The sequence below is a fragment of the Lissotriton helveticus genome, chromosome 9, assembly GCF_964261635.1.
Source record: "Lissotriton helveticus chromosome 9, aLisHel1.1, whole genome shotgun sequence".
Lineage (NCBI taxonomy): Eukaryota > Metazoa > Chordata > Amphibia > Caudata > Salamandridae > Lissotriton > Lissotriton helveticus.
This window is the reverse complement of record NC_136070.1, coordinates 526530390-526553179: the sequence shown is the minus strand read 5'-3', so window position 1 is coordinate 526553179 and position 22790 is coordinate 526530390.

The window sequence follows — 22790 nt, the reverse complement described above, 5'->3', positions numbered from 1 at the left end:
GCATCTGGGTTTCTGAAAACAAAGGGAAATTCTTCTACGGTACTAAAAGGAGCCAGAAGTACGTCACCAAATCAAGAGACATGCAGGGGAGCCGGCGAGCAAATTATTACGGGTAGGCAAACAGCCACCCAGTCTGAGGGAAATCACGACTGGTCCTGGCTAGCCCTCACCTTGAACTCACATCGATCCTGAAGATAACAGCACAGTAAGGGGGGAACTAAACAATAAGGCTGTAAATCAAAATGAGAAAAAGACCATGATCTGCTCCTGGAACGTTCATGGTTTTAAAGAAATGCAACAAGATCAAGAAACCCTCACCTATTTAAGTAACTTTAAAGTAATATTGCTACAAGAAACTTGGAACACTTCACCAAAGCACTTGGAAGGTTACGAAGAATTCCACATAATGGCGGAAAAAACCTCCAAGTATGGGCACCCAAGAGGGGGTCTGTCCACATATACTGCAATAGAAAATGACTGGAAAACGGAGGAAATGGATTCCGGAGAAAACTGGATCCAAATAATAAAAGTGGAAGAAAATCCCCCCGCACAAGGAGAAGGAGTGGGAGATAAGCTAATAATCCTCAACATATATATCCACCCGGCAAAGAACAAAAAAGAAGAGAAACTGTCAACCTTAATAAACTTAATAAAAACATTACAAGTCACACACCAATATCATGATATGATTATATCAGGGGACTTTAATTATAATCTGATAGGAGGAAAGAGGAATAATAAGATGAATAAAAATAAAAATACACGAAATGAGCTGAAAAAACTAGGCCTGGTCATCCTAAATGGAAACATGGAGGGAGATCAACCGGCCGGTATCACCTTTTCCAGTGGAAAAAACCAATCAATTATCGATTATACGATAATTAGTAAAGAGCTAACGCCCCGGGTAGACAATTTCTGCATCTCAATACGACCAGAGAGCGATCATTTCCCCCAGGAGACAGTATTATACTTAAACACCAAGCAAAAGGAGTGTGTAGCATCATTAGTCGCAAGGCCTGAAATATACAACTTACGGAAGCCTAAATGAGAGGAAACATCATGGAAGAGATAGTGAACATGGTGAATGAACACATAGAGAAGGCTGAGGAGTCAGAAGGACAAATATTAAGTAATTGGGAAAATCTATGTGAAGCACTCCTGGATAAATTTCCGGCAAAACCAATAAGCAAAGGTAATCATGGGGCTATTAAAGAGCCATGGTACACAACACAGTTGAGAAACAAAAAAAGAAATATTGCCAAAGTGGTAAGACAAAAAGCGCAAGCAATTAAAATGGGAAATAAAATAGACAGCGGAAAGATTCAAAAAATTAGAAAAGACTATAAAGTGGAATGTAGAGCGGAAAAAAGGAAATACAGAGAAAAGTTATGGGAAGATCTGCTGTGGGCAAGCAAATTACCAAACAGTAAAGAATTTTGGGGTATAATCAATAAATTAATGAAAGGATACGGAAAGCAAAATAACATCGGAATAAGTGAAAACACTTGGTTAGAGTACATTGACAAATTGTACAACCCCAAACTAGGATTAGAAAAGGCGGATGCAGTAAGGTCACGGAACGAAAAGGAAAAATAATCTCACCTCGAGTCAACTAGTACTACTATTGAAAGTGGAAAAATCCAGTTTAGCTGGGAAGCAGATGATCAAACTCTGACAACCGTTAAACGCATAAAAACTCTGATAAAAAATGTGAAAGCGGAAGGAGCAGCAGGCCCAAATGGGCTACCTAATGCCCTGTTCAAACGAGATCTGGACGTTTGGGCAAAATATCTAACACCTCTTTTTAACCAGGTTTTCCGAGATAACAAGATCCCACAGTCCTGGAGCGGTAACCTGTTCCACCCAATTTATAAGAGCGGCATCAGAACAGAACCTGGGATTACAGGTTGATCGCCCTGATCGATGTAGAGGCCAAACTCTACGCTTCATGCATTTTGGAACATCTACAAGAGTGGACAGAGGAAAACAACATCATCCCTAAACTCCAAACAGGCTTCAGATGGGGAATGGGCACCATCACAATTCTAACAGCCTTGACAATTCTTACAGAAAAAGCTGAAAGGAAAAAGGGAGTATTAGTGGCTTGCTACATCGACCTAAAAGCGGCTTTCGATAGAGTGCCGCGGGACCGTTTGTGGAAGAAACTGAAAGCATGGGGATTGCCACAGCCATTGATAAATGCAATACAATCACTATACTGCGAAACATGGGCCACAGTTAAACTGGGGGACGGACAAAGAGTCTCTTAAAAAATAAACATAACAAATGGTCTAAAACAGGGCTGCGTCCTTTCGCCATGCTTATTTAATTTATACTTAGCAGATTTGCACAGTCACTTAGAACAAATAAATGGACACACACCGAATCTGGCAAAGAAGCCGGTTCAATACTTACAGTATGCAGATGATATTGTCCTGGTAAGTCAAACTCCGATAGGGCTGCAAAGGACAATAAACAAACTGATAGACTACCTGGATGCCCAAGGTTTAGAATTGAATAAATCCAAAACCAAGGTGGTAGGATTAGCGGGCCCAAGACAAGGAAACTACAAATGGTATGCAAAGAACTGTCAAATAGAGGAAACAAGAGTTTACAAATACTTGGGCATCAGAATGGCAAGAAATCTGTCAATGGTTGAGCAGAAAAAGGAGATCACAGCAAAAGCTCAATCCTTAATATTTGCCTACAAACAACTGTCCAAGAAACTGGAAAGCCCTTCACACGGGCATCTTCTAAAAATCATGGCAGCCCAATTGCTACCAACCCTGTCCTACGGTCTGGAAACCTGGCATGGCCAAGAAAGTAACATCTTAAACAAATTACAAACCAAGGATTATAAATCAGTATTCAATCTCTTTAAAGGCGCCTCGCCAGCACAAATCCGCTTGGAATTCGGATTACAGAACCAGGAATTCCAAAGGAAGGCAACCATGGTAAACCTATGCTGGAAATTCAGAGCAGCAGAGTCGGGAACTTTGAACAACTTATGCTGGTTGGAAATAAAACAACAACTAGAGCAAAGAACCCCAAATACGTTGGGGGACCAACTGCGGATAGCATTGGAAGAATTAGAGATTAACGGGCTTTGGAACAGCAAGATGGAAAAGTCCACATTTAAAAAAGCTTGCAATAACAAAGCAAAAGCATTATCCTTCGTGGAGGATAAAAGGGGATTACTAAGACGCCGCCACGCATGGGTCATAATAAATTCTTACACACGGCTAAGACCACAACCCTATCTAGCAGCTCATTTCCGATTGTCTTTAAAAAGGAGATTCATGGCATACAAATTTGGAGATCATTGTTCATTAGACTTGGCGCCCACCTGGAAAAATAAGCATCAAACAAAGGCATGTCGTTTATGCGGGTATCACATTGAAACTCTGACCCACCTGCTGTGTGTCTGCGAATCTGGGAAATCAGAAAGAAGGAAACTGCTGAAAAGGGTTTTTAACGATTTAAATATCCGCACCTGCAGACAGGCGGCGACAAGTTGGATGGGTGCCGCATCAAACATTTTAATATGTAGGGGGATAAAATTTATGATAGCGGTAGAAAGCTTACTTATAAAAATGGGCGAAGACTGAAGGCTCGGTGCCACAAAGGAACTAAGTAGAATTTTTATGAACTGAAAAAGTTTTTTATATGAAATATGTTTTATATGCTTTATGGTTTGTGAAAACCAAATAAAGTTATTTTTGACTGACTGACTGACTGTGTCATTAGCTCCTCGATTAACTGTACCTAACAGCACATCAAATCTAGAGATAATTTTATTTTCTTCTGTAATCAACAGAGATAATGTCAAAGAATTTACCACAGTAAAGCCATGGCAAATAACTACCTTAAACTAAACACACTGTAAATTTCCATTTTGGGTCTATTTAGAGGGAGTGGAAGTAAATATGATTCTGCTTACTCATATGTTGCTGTTTGTCACTTAAATATATAGAAATTTTAGACTTTTTTTAACCACCTCCTATCACCTCCAGCTGGATACATAATGAATTTCCAAAACCATTACGTCTCCTTACCACATTATAAACTTCATAGGTCCAATTTAGGGTCTGATATTTAACCTGGATCCTCTATTGCCATCATTATTTCTGCCATCAGAAGTGAATATGTGACTCACTCTTAAATTGGCATGACAGCCACCTTAAATGAACAAACCCTGTATATTCACAAGCTCTGTTGACAGGACTTTAAGTGGGCTAGGTCCCTTCAGGTCATTGATCAGGTAGTAATTAAAAATGGACATTAAAACGGGGCCTTGTTTGGCTCTATATTCATCTCTTTATCTTTACTGGCAAAACCACTGTTCTATTTCTGAACTATGAATGTAAAAAGCATTAATGTAATCCATGTCAACAATTTAGGTCCTGGTTATATTTGACATTTTACTTAATTTTGCATCCGATAAGCTTGTTAGCTATGTCCAGGATGTTTTTTTTCTTTTTTTTGTAGCATATTACTCTTCTATAGTATATACTTCAAGTGAGCCACCCCCAAGTGTTTATAATACACCACGATTGAGAGCTCTGGATCTGAGGCTTCTTAAGCCAGTGCGAGTTTCTCACAGTGCATGTCAGTGGGTCAAAAAGTGTTTGTAATACATGGTGATACAGTCCTTGGCCCCTCTGCAGAGCGCACAGAGAAATGGTCACGTATTCCAGTTGCAATTGAGATTCTGTTCAAATGTGTGTGAAGGAGCTACGTAGTGAAAATAATGACAAGGCAAAAGAAAAATATAATGCAGTGCTTACAGATGAGTGGATACGTTGTGTGTCTAGAAGTGGTGAACTGAAAGAAACTCAAGGAAGTGCATTCAGGAGAGAGTGAAAAGAGGGCGCTAAATGTTAAAGAGATGAGATATGCTGATGGGCAAGATGTGGAGAGAAAAAGAATGCAAGTCTAACAGAGTGTATGATCATAACAGAGGTGATGGAGACACTCTGAAGATAACCAAGCCTTCCTCAGGCCTCAGTGATATTTAATTTGCAGTCTCAGTTTCAGAATTGAAACATTTTCAATGTTATTTACTAAAAAATCATTGTTGTTACTCATTTAGCTTCAACATCTTAAAACCACTGACAAAGCCAAGTGTACTGGCTGGTTTTTGGTGTATGTCAGTTGTTATATATCTGGGTGCCATAAGAGAATGCTCAGAGGGGAACCAAAATACCAATCGGGTGGCACACTATGGGAATCACAGAAATAATACAAATGTTCAAGCCACACACTTAATTACATATGCCACGGCCCTTTTAGAGATACCTCCACCCATTTTTTTCATCCCACTTTAAGCACTGCCGATTTACACATTCTGGGGCATATTTATCATTGTGTCGTGTCTCACTTGTGCCGCGCAAGGGGACGCAAGGGCAGAGACGCAACAGCAAAGTCTGATTTATGAGGCTACGCAAGGCCACCTTGCATGGCCCTGCATGGCTTAATAAATCTAGAGTAACGCAATGCAACGCAAATCCCTGCCTTGGGTTACTCTGCCCTACAAATGTGTTCCATGATTGAAGCGTGTTTTTTTCCCACACATTCACGAACGGTTTTGGCGCATTACCATATTTACCATTAGTGGTAGACCTGGGAATGCATCACAATGCTATGCCTCCCCAGGTGAGGCGCAATGAGGAGAAATATCTTTATTTCTCCTTTTTTTTCCTCTTTCTATGTGTGCTGTATTTGTAGAACACATAGAAAGATGAAAATGCCTCTCAGCATTATTGCTGTGCAGGAAGGTGTACCTTCCTGCACAGCAACAACACTGCATACAACGCAGGCACCCTTGCACCACTGGCGCTAGGTAGCCAAAAGTGTGTTGGGGCATGGAAAGGAAAGGGATGCACTCTATAATGTTAAATACAGTGAATTCCTGCCCTTTCCAACAGCAAGGTGACTTGCTGCGTTGAGTTGCGTGAAAGTTTGGTAAATATGCCCCTCTGTCTCTCAAGTCTGGAAACCATCAAATGATCTTCTACATCAGGGTCCGTATATGAACAATGCCACAGGCCTGGAATGCTGTAATCACCTGACAAAATGCATTCTGGTATCTAAACACATAGATAATTGGAGCCAAAAAACTGCAGGCTAGAGCTCCATGGGTTACATAACCTTCATTGCCTGCATTATTTATTCTGTACACACCTCCAGTCATTACCTTCTCTGATACATCTTACTGTTTGCGGAAATCTCATGGGGCCCTTTGCACCCCTGCAACTGTTGCTCCTGTGGCACATTTCTGCCAGGGTTTTTTCCATTCCAGGACATCCAAAGACAGTAAGCATGTTGTTCTGTGTTGCGACGGAGTGGATATGACAGGGAACGCTGTCACTTTCCATCCCTGTTGAGCAACAATGTAAGGGTCACAGTCCAAGGCTGTGTAGCATCGTGCTACAAATAACCACAGACACTGGTTATGCTTTAACTGGAGCTTTTATTATCTATGTCCAGCTCTCACCCTGTCCCTACTCTAACTGCCCTCATCCTGTCTCTGCTCCGCCTCTTCCTTTCCCTAACCCCCTAGCTCCTCCCACCCAGCTACTAGACTGCTAACACATAACATCTCCCCCTTTCTTAACAAAACTAACGACATATTCAATCATATCTCTTCAATGAGTCTCTTTGGTCGCTGGACATTGCGGCGCGGCCTTGCGTTCACTTCATCAGTGTTCTCTTCAGTCTGGGGTACACCCAATTGTCCCAGATCCTCTAGAGCGTCCCGTTCAGGGGTTTCAGGATCTAGTGACGCAGTGGGGTCGAGCAACAATCCGGTCGAGTCTCGGGAGCACTTCTTAAAGTGAGACACGTTTCTCGTAATTCTACAGTGGTCAGACTCCGCCGTCAGCATAGTGCCTTTCTGTCGAGTGACCAGTAGTGGTTCATCGCGAAAACGACAGTCCGTTTTCTTCTGTTGGTCTTGTTTCACTAGTACGTAGTCTCCTTCATGTACAGAGGTTGACCTTGCTCTTCGCTTGGCGTCGGCATACGACTTCATCTTGTCCTTGTTTCGCTTGTCCGTGTCTGTCATCTCTAGATGGTTGTGGGTGGGTGATATAGCTCGCAGTGCTCCATCCCAGGTTGGAATTCGGTTTCTCATGGGGCGACCTAACATCAGCGTGGCAGGACACTTGCCAGTGGTCGAGTGGGGAGTTGTCCTGTAGGCTCTGAGGACCTCGTTGAGGGCGATCTGTAGGTCCTTCTTTTCGGCACAGGCCTGCTGAAATGTTTTCTTGATCGTGGCCATGAAGAGTTCAACAGTGCCATTTGCTTGTGGCCAAAGGGGTGTGACTTTCCTATGATGGAAGTCCAAGTGTCGGGCATATGCATCAAACTCATGTCCATTGAAGGGGGGACCATTGTCTGTCTTCACCTCTCTAGGGACACCCCAGGTTGCAAATAATTCATCCAGCACCTTAAGAGTACTGGAGGCACCAGTGGAGGGCACGAACTGTGCGAATGGGAAACGAGAGTACTCGTCGATTATGACTATCACATACTTGCCGGAAGGTAATGGTCCATAGAAGTCCACAGCAATTTCTTGCCATACTCCAGCCGGTAAGGGGGTCATTTGCAATGGGGCCGGGGGATCACCTTTGCTTGTCAGTTGGCACGGGTGGCAGCCTTTCAGGGTGGATTCCACCATTTGGTCGAGTAGGGGAAACCACACACGTTCCCTGAGTGCTCGCTTCGTGGACACGACTCCCCGGTGGCCTTCATGGGCAAGATCAATGACACCTTGCTGTAGATTACTGGGGATCACAATTTGCTGTCCCCGCAGTATGATTCCGTCTGAGGTCACTGACAGTTCCTCATGGACGTGCCGGAATGCTTGTAGCTCTTGTTTGGTGTCCAGCTCACGGTCTTCATCCTGAGGGCCATGTCTCCACCTGTTGGTTTGAATCTTGCGGAGTACCTTTTGTAGGACGGTGTCCTGCACGGTGGTGTCTCGGATTACATCCATTGGAATGGCAGGAGGTAGCGCCTAGTCAGCTACGAAATGGATATATTCCTCTGCAATTGAAGGATGAGAATTGGTTGATGCAGGCGGATGCCGAGACATGTAGTCTGCCGGGTTTTCAGACTTTCCCGGCTTGTGTACGATCGTGAAGGTATACTCCTGAAGCCTCAGGCACCACCTCTCAATTCTGGGGGGCATTTTAGATCGGGGGTTGCCGTAGATGGTGACAAGCGCCTGGTGATCAGTGATCAGGGTAAAGTGCTTGCCGTAGAGGAAGACATGAAAATGTTCACATGCCCAAACCACTGTAAGGCTCTCCTTCTCGGGCTGAGAGTACGCCTTCTCAGGATCGGACAGGCTGCGGCTGGCATAGGCAACTATACGTCTCTGGTCAGAGTCATTGTCATATTGTGCCAGAATGGCCCCCAACCCTACGGGGCTGGCATCTATGGTGACTTCAGTCATGCGTCTGGGGTTGAAGTAAGAAAGGTTATCGGCTGACTCCACGGCCCGCTTGATCTCTGTGAATGCTTGCTCATACTGAGGAGTCCATTCAAAGGGCTGTACTTGCTTGGTCAAGGTGCGGAGCGGGTGGCTGATGGTCGCGTAGTCCCGGATATACCGGGCGCAGTAGCTGGCCATTCTCAGGAAAGATCTTAGATCACTGATGTCCTGAGGACACATGGCGTTGTTCAAGGTTGCCACTTTTTCCGGATCAGGTTTCATTCCTGCTTCTGAGAAGATATGACCGAAGAACTTTAATGTTGATTGATGAAATTCGCACTTGTCCTTGTTCAGGGTCAAGTTCGCATCAAGCAGGGCATGACAGACACGGTTGAGTGCAATGTCGTGCTGCCGGGTGTCGGAGCCATACACAAGGATGTCGTCGCTGTAATTGAGCGTATTGGGGATGTTTTGGATGACCTGTCGAATAGCCTCTTGGAAAATTTCGGCAGCTGGTGATACACCAAAGCTTAGTCTCTTATATCTAAAGAGTCCTAGGTGTGTAGCAAAAGTTGTGATGGGGCGTGACTGGGCATCCAGCTCCAGCTGGTGATAGCCCTTGTTTAAGTCCAATTTAGAGAATACCTTGGCTCCGTTCAAAGCCGAGATCATGTCACATAGAAGTGGCCCGGGATGGCGTTCACGTTCTATCGCAGTGTTGGGTATTCGCATGTCGACACACAGTATTACTTTGCTGGTGGTGCCCTTTCTTGGTACAACGACCACTGGCGAAACCCACGGGGTCGGACCGTCCGTGCGTTCAATGATGTCGGCAGACAGGAGGTCATTGATCTCTTCTTCGACAGCCTTTTGAAGGTGGAAGGGAACACGCCGGGGGTGCTGAGCAACAGGTCTGATCTGTTTGTTGACGTGCAGGTGTATCTGACGGTCCTTTAACTTCCCCAGCCCAATGAAAAGGCGAGGAAAACGGTTGACGATGTTCTGGTCATCACAGACTTTGAAGAGGATCTCCACAAGACGGAGACGTTCCGCAGTCGGCAGGCTGAGCAAGCAGTCAGCTTCGGGGCCCTTGATGACATGAATGACTGCATCAATAGTGACATTGTCATGTGCAAGTGTAGTCGGGAATTTGCCAAGACATTGCAGCGGCTTCTTTGACATCCAGGTGAAGACCCGTACAGGTGCATGAGCAAGCGTCGGCTTGGGGCGCATCCTCTCATACTCAGTGACGGGGATGTAGTTCAGCGAAGCTCCGCTGTCCATTACAAATTTAGTGTCATGATTCCCTACTTTAATGTGTAACCGAGGATACTTCTTCAATTAATCTGGGTCTGCGATCATGTTTGCATGGTGAGTCGTGTGTTCGGAGTCTCGAGATGAAGATCTGGAGCCCCGGGACGGAGATCTGCGCTCCCATCGCGATCTGTGTGACTCCCTGCTGGAATGTGTCTAGCTGGAGGACCCCGTGTCTTTGTCATGGACGGCTCTAATGTGGTGCTTTCTGGTGCCCGATCGGGACGACCTCCCAGTTCCACTTCGCCTCTCTTTGTTGTACTCGCCGCACATTGCCTCGAAATGGTTCGTCCGACCACATTTTCTGCACCGCTGGCCCATGGCTGGGCAGACGTCCACGTGAGGATAGTCATATCCACACCTGTAGCACCTCCTTGCTCTCTCTGGTCTCTTCTCTCTCCGGCCAGTTTCCCGCCTCCTGTGATCTGAGCGCCTCGAGCGAGACGACGGTCGCGATGTCCAATGATTGTCTCTCGAGCGTCTTTGCCCGCCACCACGGTCTTGAACTCGATGAGCTTGCTCATTGCTCACTTTGCGCCCAGTTTCAATGGTGGCGGCATGCTCCTCAGCCTGATCGTAGACGCGAGTCAGCTCCTCAATGTCGTCCAGTTCTTGCGGCTTTCTCAGCAGTCGTCTCCTGAGGGATTCTGAGTGGCACCCCTCTATGATCTGTGACTTGATGGCGGCGTCGGTTGAAAAATTGTCGAACTCGCAGTGCCTTGATAGTCGCCGCAGGCGAGTGATGAATGTGCTCATTGCCTCGTCTTTCCCTTGACGTGCCTGATGAAAAGCATGGCGCTCATAGTCCACGTTCTTTTTATGGAGGAATCTCTTGTTCAGTGCGTCGCGTACTTTGTCATACGTTCCGGTATCTGCGGCAGGGAGATCCTTGATAAGTTTACTTATTTCACGCCCAGCCAGATTCCGGAGAGCTATCAGCTTGTCCTTGTCAACGGTCACTTTGGACCCTTCAAGGTAGTCCTCGAAGTCTTTGAGCCATTCCTGCCACTTGGGGCCCATGCTTCCACCTGTCGTTAGGGTGACTGGCTCTGGGGCCCTCAAATGTGACCCTCCTGCGAAGAGGGGCTTGACCTCATTTCGTCGCGGTGATGTCGACATCGTGGGACCGCAAAATACTGTACTGGATGCTTCTGGTTACTTTGGCACTGCTCGACCTCAAACTTCTGCGCAGTTTTCTTCTGAGTGTCTGTTTGATTGGTTTGGCTCGTGCTTGTTTGCTTGTGCTACACTTTTATTGTGGCGTCGGTGGCTTGTCGTGCTTTATTTTCTCTTACTTGCGCTTTATCTGGCTTTTTTTTTTCTCTTCTCAGTGTTTTGCCTGACTTTAAAATGGCCGCTCTATGACAATCAAGGGGTCTGTGCTGAAGAGCGCCTGACTTTAAGATGGCCACCGTCACTGCAGTCACACACGAGGCTTTATCTCCTGATTCATTCAGTTCCAGTTCACTCTGGACTCACCGGCCGGCGACTTCAGGGCAGCACACATCAGGATTCACTTTTCTTTGGTCGCGGCAGCTACCAGGTGAGGTTGGGGTGGGCTTCCGCCTTACTTTTCCCGCTCCCGCTCTTCTTCGCCGCTAGCATGCCGAAACTCACGCATCGGGCGTGAGGTTTTCCGATCTCCGACGGCACCCGTGCTCCAACTCCAGTGCGCTCAGCAGCGCTTGTCACCAGGTTCTCGGGGACGGCGTCCTCCACGTCGGGGAACCTTTATCTCGTTCTGGGGTGCGGGACAGGGTCGGAATGGGCTCCCGACTCCTGTTCTTTCAAGGGTGCCAAGTTGCACGCAACCGGCGGGACTCGCGCTTTCGGCGCGAACGGCTTTTTTTTTTTTTTTTTCGAGGGTTTCAGCGCTCGTGGCAGTGGCTCCCTCTGGGCTCCCCACAGTCGCTGGAGGGGCAGGGTCACCGGCTGCTGACCTCTTTCCTCAGGTAGCAGCACTACACGGCAGCGGATTCTTTTCCGATGCTGCACGGGACAAGGCACTCTTACGAGGTTCTGTAGGCTACAGTCATGCCGATCTCATCCTCGTCGCCAGTTGTAGCATCGTGCTACAACTAACCACAGACGCTGGTTATGCTTTAACTGGAGCCTTTATTATCTATGTCCAGCTCTCACCCTGTCCCTACTCTAACTGCCCTCATCCTGTCTCTGCTCCGCCTCTTCCTTTCCCTAACCCCCTAGCTCCTCCCACCCAGCTACTAGACTGCTAACACATAACAGGCTGTAGTGCCTTTGTGCTCAAGGGAATCTAGAGAGTATGTTGGCCCATCACCATGAGACAGTACCCTCCAGAAACCAAATAATCTGGACATATTTTAACCCAGATAGATCCTGATGTCCTGGTAGCCATAAAAGCGAAACGGTGAAACATACTGTGACATCACCTGTTATGAGGTGAGATAAGAGAAATCGCTATATATTTTGATATTAAAAAAGGCATCCAGCCTAACTGTGAAGGGAGACGTGTGATGGTATGAACAAAATTGTAAAGATTTTTTTTTCCAACTGTGGGCTGCACCATTAAGACAAGTATACAAGAGACAAAAATTAAATGTCCATCCAGTATTAGAAAAAAATAAATTGTAGAGATTCAATGATACATGCTTATGCATATCAAACAGATACCATAACACAAAAAAAAAATCAATCGACTCTGTCCAATATAATAAATGATGGTGTTTGAAATGGTTTATTGTGCACTAGTTAAGCAGGGTGTTCTAAAACAAAAAAAAATGTGACCTTCACCCTCAGAAGTGGCCTATGTCATCACAGTGTCTCTTCTCACCATGGCCCCCACTGAAACCCACGGTTGGCTCTCCCTTAATCTGCTGAAGAGGCTGAGGTTTATTTGTGACAAATCTTGGTGTACCTCACTGCTGTAAGGCAAACATGTGGATTAAAAATGCGCAAACTGTAAGGTAAACACGTGGATTAAAAATGTGCTAGAGATGGTGTCTAAAAAACCTAGGGCCTCATTTATGAGGCTGTGCGTCACTTTTACGCCTCTGATGCGTCACTTTTTGTGACGCACCAGTGGCGTAAAAATGCGCCTTGTTGCGTCATATTTACAAAGTGACGCATCTAGTTAGATGCGTCACTTTGTAAACCCCTGCTCCACATTATGCCTGCGCCAGATATAATGTATGCAAGGGGGCGTATTGACACAAGAAAGGGTCGTAGAAGTGACGCAGTGAAATCTATGAGATTTCACTTCTAGTACGCCATTGCGTCAATTTCTTACGCCTGCCTCACAGCAGGCGTAAAACTGACGCAGGCCCTTTCACATGGGGCTTGCCCCATGTGAAAGGACGCATTGCTGGAGTTGCGTCACTTTTGAGACACACTCCAGCAATGCGTCACTTTTGCGCTTACAGATACGCCAGAAATACTGACGTATCTGTAACTCCTTGCGACATGATGCGTCATACTGAAAATATGACGCATCATTAGTGTCGCAAGGAGGGTGCAATGAAAAGTGACGCATCACTTTTCATAAATGAGGGCCCTATGAACTATTCGACCTCCCCACCTCACTGTTTTAAGGAGCTTGTGTAATACAAAACAGCATGTTACCGAATAGGTTATTTTGTAACTTCATCCAAAAATATGCCTACAAAGAGTATAGCATGCTTTTAATTTCAGAACGTGGATGTTTTATTGAAAATGTTTCAAATTAACAAACAGGATTTAAAAAAGTTATACGTGGAGTCATTTCTACAAATGTGTAAATGTACCACTTTTATTTTCTAAATGTAACCTTTGATGTGAAATGTGTCACCCACCGAATGAAAAGGGTAAGAGAGGATCGTGAATCAATGCAGAATTTTGTAAATGTTTTTTTTATATCTTTCTGCCTAGCAGAACACTCTCCCACACAGAATCCATTTTGCTGCAAAAACTCAGGAAATCACGAAGAAATCCCCAGAGTGTTTATTGTGTTGTTCACACACAGGAGGCCATTATATGTGCAACAGCTGCACATACCAGGCCCAGAAATACATTCGTTCAAACAGAAAAAGGTGACCAAGTTCATACTGTTGCTAACAGTGGCAAGAGAACAGAAAGTATGAAATCTAAACACATTTAATGCAAGTTCTGAAGCCCATTTTGCAAATCCCATGGCACCTCGCCTGGCCGGACCATTAAAACTTTCAAAAGGAAGAATATATGATTTCCTGTCTTCAGCACACTTTGAAGTCCTCCCTGTTGTGATCTAAAAATTCCCCGAAATGATTTAACGTAGCAAATGTTTGTATGATTTTTACAACAGGAGTCAAGCTATTATGGCCAGTGAATACAGAAAATGTTCCCTTTGGGGGCTATTTAGAAAAACACCAGTTTACACTACAGCGCGCCTCAAAGTTACAATCCTGGTCCCTTTTAGCCTACAATGTTTTTAGCAATTTGTTCTTGTTTTATTTTCACGGGTGGTCTTAAATTTGTAATTATTTGAATTAATCTGCCCAAAAAAAAATTACTGTAATTACAATGCAGGGCTGAAAAGAGGAGCATAACAGGATGGCAGGGGCAGATCTCAAATAATGAATACTAGAGGAACAAGCATTAGAAATGCAATCGGGCTCGGATTTATTTGAGTTTGAGCTAATGGCATTGTAAATGCCAATGTATTGTTGCTATGTGTTATGGAGTGTGTTCATGTGATGTGTACTGACAGTGATCTCCTTGTGAGTGTGAGAATATTGCACCGTTACTGCCTGTGATGTCCTTCTTGTGAGTGTGATAAGCTTGCACCTCTGCTGCCAGTGGTCTCCTTGTGAGTGTAAGAAGCTTGCACTGCTGCTGCCTGTGATGTCGTTCTTGTGAGTGGGAGAAGATTGCACCTCAGCTGCCTGTGGTCTCCTTGTGAGTGTAAGAAGCTTGCACAGCTGCTGCCTGTGATGTCCTACTCACTACTCTACTCTACTCACTACTCTACTCACTACTCTGCACTCACTACTCACTACTCTACTCACTACTCACTACTCTACTCACTACTCTGCACTCACTACTCACTACTCTAGTCACTACTCTAGTCACTACTCTACTCACTACTCTACTCACTACTCTACTCACTATACTCACTACTCTACTCACTACTCACTACTCTACTCACTACTCTACTCACTACTCACTACTCTGCACTCACTACTCACTACTCTGCTCACTACTCACTACTCTACTCACTACTCTCCACTCACTACTCTACTCACTACTCACTTCTCTACTCACTACTCACTACTCTACTCACTACTCACTTCTCTACTCACTACTCACTTCTCTACTCACTACTCACTTCTCTACTCACTACTCACTTCTCTACTCACTACTTTACTCACTACTCTACTCTACTCACCTCACTACTCTACTCACTACTCACTACTCTACTCACTACTCACTACTCTGCACTCACTACTCACTACTCACCTCACTACTCTACTCACTACTCTACTCACTACTCTACCCACTACTCACTACTCTGCACTCACTACTCTACTCACTACTCTACTCACTAATCACTACTCACTACTCTACTCACTACTCTACTCACTACTCTACTTACTCACTACTCACTACTCTGCACTCACTACTCACTACTCACCTCACTACTCTACTCACTACTCACTACTCTACTCACTACTCTACCCACTACTCACTACTCTGCACTCACTACTCTACTCACTACTCTACTCACTAATCACTACTCACTACTCTACTCACTACTCTACTCACTACTCTACTCACTACTCTACTCACTACTCTACTCACTACTCACTACTCTACTCACTACTCTACTCACTACTCTACTAACTACTCACTACTCACTACTCTACTCACTACTCACTACTCCACTACTCTACTCCCTACTCACTACTCTACTCACTACTCACTACTCTACTCACTACTCTACTCACTACTCTAATCACTACTCTACTCACTACTCTACTCACTACTCTACTCACTACTCTGCACTCACTACTCTCTACTCACTACTCACTACTCTACTCACTACTCTACTCACTACTCTACTCACTAATCACTACTCTACTCACTACTCTACTCACTACTCACTACTCTACTCACTACTCTACTCACTACTCTACTCACTACTCTACTCACTACTCTACTCACTACTCTACTCACTACTCTGCACTCACTACTCTGCACTCACTACTCACTACTCTACTCACTACTCTACTCCCTACTCACTACTCTACTCACTACTCACTACTCTACTCACTACTCTGCACTCACTACTCACTACTCTACTCACTACTCTACTCACTACTCTACTCACTACTCTGCACTCACTACTCTGCACTCACTACTCTCTACTCACTACTCTCTACTCACTACTCACTACTCTACTCACTACTCTACTCACTACTCACTACTCACTACTCTACTCACTACTCTACTCACTACTCTACTCACTACTCTACTCACTACTCTACTCACTACTTACTACTCTACTCACTACTCACTACTCTCCACTCACTACTCTACTCACTACTCACTACTCTACTCACTACTTTCTACTCACTACTCTACTCACTACTCACTACTCTACTCTACTCACTACTCTGCACTCACTACTCTGCACTCACTACTCTACTCACTACTCTACTCACTACTCACTACTCTACTCACTACTCAACTCACTACTCACTACTCTACTCACTACTCACTACTCTGCACTCACTACTCACTACTCTACTCACTACTCTACTTACTACTCAACTCACTACTCTACTCACTACTCACTACTCTACTCACTACTCTACTCACTACTCACTACTCTACTCACTACTCTGCACTCACTACTTTACTCACTACTCTACTCACCTCACTACTCTACTCACTACTCTACTCACTACTCTACTCACTACTCTGCACTCACTACTCACTACTCACCTCATTACTCTACTCACTACTCTGCACTCACTACTCACTACTCTGCACTCACTACTCACTACTCTGCACTCTCTACTCACTACTCTACTCACTACTCTACTCACTACTCTACTCACTACTCTACTCACTACTCAATACTCTGCACTCACTACTCTACTCACTACTCACTACTCTGCACTCACTACTCACTACTCTACTCACTACTAACTACTCTACTCACTACTCTACTCACTACTCTACTCACTACTCTACTCACTACTCTGCACTCACTACTCACTACTCACTACTCACTACTCTACTCACTACTCACTACTCTACTCACTACTCACTACTCTACTCACTACTCTACTCACTACTCTACTCACTACTCACTACTCTACTCACTACTCTACTCACTACTCACTACTCTGCACTTACTACTCTGCTCACTACTCTCACTACTCACTACTCTGCACTCACTACTCACTACTCTACTCACTACTCTGCACTCACTACTCTACTCACTACTCACTACTCTACTCTCTACTCACTACTCACTACTCTGCACTCACTACTCTGCTCACTACTCTACTCACTACTCTGCACTCACTACTCACTACTCACTACTCTACTCACTACTCACTACTCTACTCACTACTCTGCACTCACTACTCTACTCACTACTCACTACTCTACTCACTACTTTCTACTCACTACTCTACTCACTACTCACTACTCTACTCACTACTCTACTCACTACTCTGCACTCACTACTTTACTCACTACTCTACTCACTACTCTACTCACTACTCTGCACTCACTACTCACTACTCTACTCACTACTCACTACTCTACTCACTACTCTGCACTCACTACTCACTACTCTACTCTCTACTCACTACTCTGCACTCACTACTCTACTCACTACTCTACTCACTACTCACTACTCTACTCACTACTCTGCACACTCACTCTGCACTCACTACTCACTACTCTGCACACTCACTCTGTACTCACTACTCTGCACTCACTACTCACTACTCTACTCACTACTCTGCACTCACTACTCTACTCACTACTCTACTCACTACTCTACTCACTACTCTACTCACTACTCACTACTCTACTCACTACTCACTACTCTGCACTCACTACTCACTACTCTACTCACTACTCTACTCACTACTCTACTCACTACTCACTACTCTGCACTCACTACTCTACTCACTACTCACTACTCTGCACTCACTACTCTACTCACTACTCTACACTCACTACTCTACACTCACTACTCTACACTCACTACTCACTACTCTGCACTCACTACTCTGCACTCACTACTCTGCACTCACTACTCTGCACTCACTACTCTGCACTCACTACTCTGCACTCACTACTCTGCACTCACTACTCACTACTCAGAGTACTGGTAGTACTGGTGGTGGTGGTGGTACTGGTAGTGACAGTACTGGTGGTGGTACTGCTAGTACTGGTAGTGGTAGTACTGGTAGTGGTGGTACTGGTGGTGGTGGTACTGGTAGTACTGGTGGTGGTGGTAATACTGGTGGCTGTAGTAGTGGTAGTACTGGTGGCTGTAGTAGTGGTAGTACTGGTGGTGGTAGTACTGGTAGTATTGATGGTGGTAGTACTGGTATTACTGGTGGTAGTGGTGGTACTGGTAGTGGTAGTACTGGTGGTGGTGGTAGTGGTAGTACTGGTGGCTGTAGTAGTGGTAGTACTGGTGGCTGTAGTAGTGGTAGTACTGGTGGTGGTAGAACTGGTAGTACTGATGGTGGTAGTACTGGAAGTACTGGTGGTGGTGGTGGTACTGGTAGTGGTAGTACTGGTGGTGGTGTTACTGGTAGTACTGGTGGTGGTGGTAGTGGTAATAGTGGTAGTACTGGAGGTGGTGGTACTGGTAGTGGTAGTACTGGTGGTGGTAGTACTGGTGGTGGTAGTACTGGTAGTGGTGGTACTGGTAGTGGTAGTTCTGGTGGTGGTGGTACTGGTAGTGGTAGTACTGGTGGTGGTACCGGTAGTGGTAGTGCTAGTGGTGGTGGTACTGCTGCCCGTAGTACTGGTAGTGGTAGTACTGGTGGTGGTGGTACTGGTGGTTGTAGTACTGGTGGTGGTGGTACTGGTGGTGGTAGTACTGGTGGTGGTAGTGGTACTGGTATTGGTAGTACTGGTAGTGGTAGTACTGGTGGTCATGGTACTGTTAGTACTGGTGGTGGTGGTAGTTGTAGTACTGGTGGCTGTAGTACTGGTAGTACTGATGGTGTTGGTGGTACTGGTAGTGGTAGTACTGGTGGTGGTGGTGGTACTGGTGGTGGTGGTGGTACTGGTAGTACTGGTGGTGGTAGTACTGGTGGTGGTGGTACTGGTAGTGGTAGTACTGGTGGTTGTGGTACTGTTAGTACTGGTGGCTGTAGTACTGGTAGTACTGCTGGTGGTGGTGCATGTATCAATGAGTCTAATTTTTCCTAATGAAATAGCCATTGGCATTACGTGAGACACAGAAGACATTTGTGAATTCCCATTGTAACCGCGGGAAGGCTCTGTTTTCCCTGATTATTGCGTATTCACGTTTTTTTCAAAAACTTTACAATAATGATGATTGCATGTTAACTCTGCGAGTCAGGCTCGACAGCACGTGTCACGAAGGTCACTTTTAACCCTCATCATTTATTCAACCAGTAGTCTGCATGTCAGCACTTATTAAAATTCGGAAAACAAAGCTTACAGAACCAGAATCCAAATGTTTTATAATAAAACGGCTTTAAACCCCGTTTTTTAAACCACAGACAAAAATAGTGCAGCGCAGCGTGCGAGGAAAAGAAGGAAATGGCGCCCTTTGGAAATGAGAGTATTCAGGAAACACAAGAACTACAGTGTGGACGAGCATGTATGAGTCATCTTCTGTGAGCCTCGCCTGCTGCCTCTCCTCTCGTCATTTTACATTGAACGCGCTCACCGCTCAGACCATTTGGATTGCATTACACGGGCACTCGGACAGCTCCTAATTAAGATTAATAGTCTGCCGTGCGCGTAACCGCACAGAATATGCCAACATGGCCGCCTACATTACATATGCCCTATGGCATCAAGACTACTACAAAAACAGCACCGCGACGACCAATCACCATTCAGATAATAAAAAAAACTCGTGCACTAAGGAATGTTTCTTTCCCGAGCCCTAAAGAAACTTTTTTTTTTTCTTTAACAATAGGAGCTCGGAGCTCCGCCCCACTTCGTGGTGACGTAGGCCGAGCCCTAAAAAGAGGTACAGATGACCCACTTGCAGCGGTTCCACGTGGAAATAGGAATTTAACACTGGTATTAGCTGCAGGGGTCTTGAGTGATATTTACACTTGAGATTCAACCTTCATTACAGATTTCTTTCCGCACGATTACAGCCACCCAAGGGTAAGCAGCGTAAAATATGTAACTATGTAATATGGAATATCATGCAATATTGCATTACCCATTGTTTGTAATTGTAATTATATTTATATAGCGCTTACTACCCCTAACGAGGCTTTGAAACACTTACTCCAGAACGCAAAGATTACTGATGGATTAGTATAGAGAAACATAATTTGTTCATTTGAGCGGGGGACATGAGAGTCTGTTAGCTTGATTGAATAGGATGAAAGAGGGATATAGGAGGAAGTTTTCAACACTATTGTTATTTGGGCGATCATATTAGTTAGATCAGGTTTGGATGAGTCAAAGGAAGGATATAGAAGGGAAGAGTCTAGAATGGATTATTAGGGAGATGATAGTAGTAAAATGAGGTTTGCAATGAAGGATACAGGAGGGAAGAGCTAGATTCTAAACACAAGGCCAGTTGTGCTATTTTAGCAGATTAGGCTTTATATGTAAACCTAGAGGAGTTTTTTGCTGATCCCGCCCCTTCACACCACCTTTGCGTTCATATGCAAGGGTTTAGACCTCATGCTGATTTGCATCGTACGGGCAGACACCTGAGCACCTAGTGAAACCTGGTCTTTATTTTCATACAGTATGCATAGAAGGTCAATCAAACAGAGTGAATAGAATGTAGCTGATCAGCTGATTGTACTAATGCTTGATGAGGTCTTGCCAGCTGCATAAATACCAACAAGGCAATTTAGAGTTTAGCAGAGTGGGGGCCCTGCCGTAAAGTGGCATGGCTCCAACCCCACCAGACTTGCTTTTGGCCACCTCATATGAATGTGGGCAGAGTTTATTGTTTCCATTGGCGGAGCTTCAAATGACTCATCTGGTAGAAACCCATTGGCCAATAGACTGTCCGGTGTAAGCATGGCATTGTTGGACAGGGAAATCCATCAATGACCCCAAGCACAGGGAGAATACTCCTTATGCATTGGGAAAATCCTAAATGGGTCAAAATACAAGATAGCACCCACTCAGCATTTCACGGAGCCTACAGTGGAGCCACCGACAACAGGCAGGGAGTCATCTCTCCATACTGTGCTCTGCCAAAGTGGAGACCAGTGGCGGCTCCTCTGAGGTGGAGGAGCTTCGCCCACTGCCAGGAGCAGCAAAGAAAGGGAAAAAATGATAATAAGGGAACATTATTATCATTTAATTTTTACTCCTGCTGCGGCAGTGCGTGAGGGGGCAGGGCGGATCTGCAGGGGAGGAGTGGAAGAGCACTCTTGTGTGCAGTGACTGTTTGGCCAGCCTTCTCAGGCCGCTCAAAACAGTCATGCACACTCCCCTGTTCTCTATGCAGGCTGCATTACAACCTGCATGGAGAACATGCCCACCCCTCCAGACCCTGGCTGAGCGCCATGTCATGGCACTCAGACCAATCACAACGCTCCATTGGAGCATTGTGATTGGCTTAGGGGTGGGATCCTGGCTGCCTGCTTCCTGATCCGACCTGCAGTCGGACACAGGAGAGCAGGAGAGAAGACATGGGACCCGGTGGCGGCAAGTTAAGTTTTTTTTTCCAAGCAGCCTCTGTTTGCCCCCCCCCCTTCGTTGACTTCCCACCACCTGCAAGCCGTCCTGGCCACCTCAGGTGGAGACCACAGCCTTTAGTGGTGTCGCAGACTGGCAGAAAGCCAACTCTCCAGAATCGTGTAGGAGTTGAGGAAAAGTGTCCTTCTTGTCGACTCATTATTTTTGCATTGCTGTCTGTTGAAATTCTAGCTGTCACGTCCACCCTGTCCTTCCTGCTCCTTGTGGTTGAGCCAATTTCGAAAAAGGGGAACCAAGAATTGGCCTCACCGCCCTCGGACTGAACTCCTGCTCACATCCATCCTGTTTCGCAAGACTTGGTCACGCCACTCTCCCAGAACTTGTTTCTTTCACATATCCTGTTGTTCAAGATCTGTCTGTTCTCTCACATACATATCCTGTTTTGCAAGACCTGTCCGCAATCTTTGTACTATCGGTTAGAGCCCCGTCCTGCCTGAACAAAGAATGGTGTAACTGCATTTTTGACTCGGGGGCGCCAGGCCCCCACCCAAACTGGTTTCTTAAGGTGGGAAATGTGTATATGAGGCCTGTAAGCTGCAGAGTGAAGCAGCAGCCTCCTCAGTCTTGTTTCTAATGAGCTTGGGACTCTGTTCCATAGCCCGGGCTATTCGAATTAAACTTGGTTCCTCCTGCAGATGAAGTCTCCAGTGTCTCCTTTTACTAAATAAGGAGGGTATGGAAGACTTGGGCGGTTCCCCCGCCACCGAGACCCAGTAAGTGGGTATAAACAGTTCTTCAGAGTCTTTAACAATCATTAAGTAGTGTCCTGCATTACTGGAAGAACCTTCAGCAAATGACAGACAAGAGGCATGTCTATCCCAGACAGGCTTCTTGTGAGTACCTATTGAGCTGAGTAGAAAAATCCCACCAATGCATAGCTGTATCATTCTCAATTAGTCTTGATGCATTCAATAGAAGACAGCTAAACCTTGGTGTGGGTACAGGGATGAGGCTGTGTTTCTACATAACTCAGTGATAGGAGCCAGGCAGCAGCAGTTGAAGAGGCGGAGAGGTCAGAAAGCACCAGACACCGGAGCAGATCAGTTTTACATTCTCTGTTCTATATTCTTTGACCAGGATATGGTAAGGAGTCCCAGGAATGAGCACATGTTGCAAGGGGAGTAGAGGT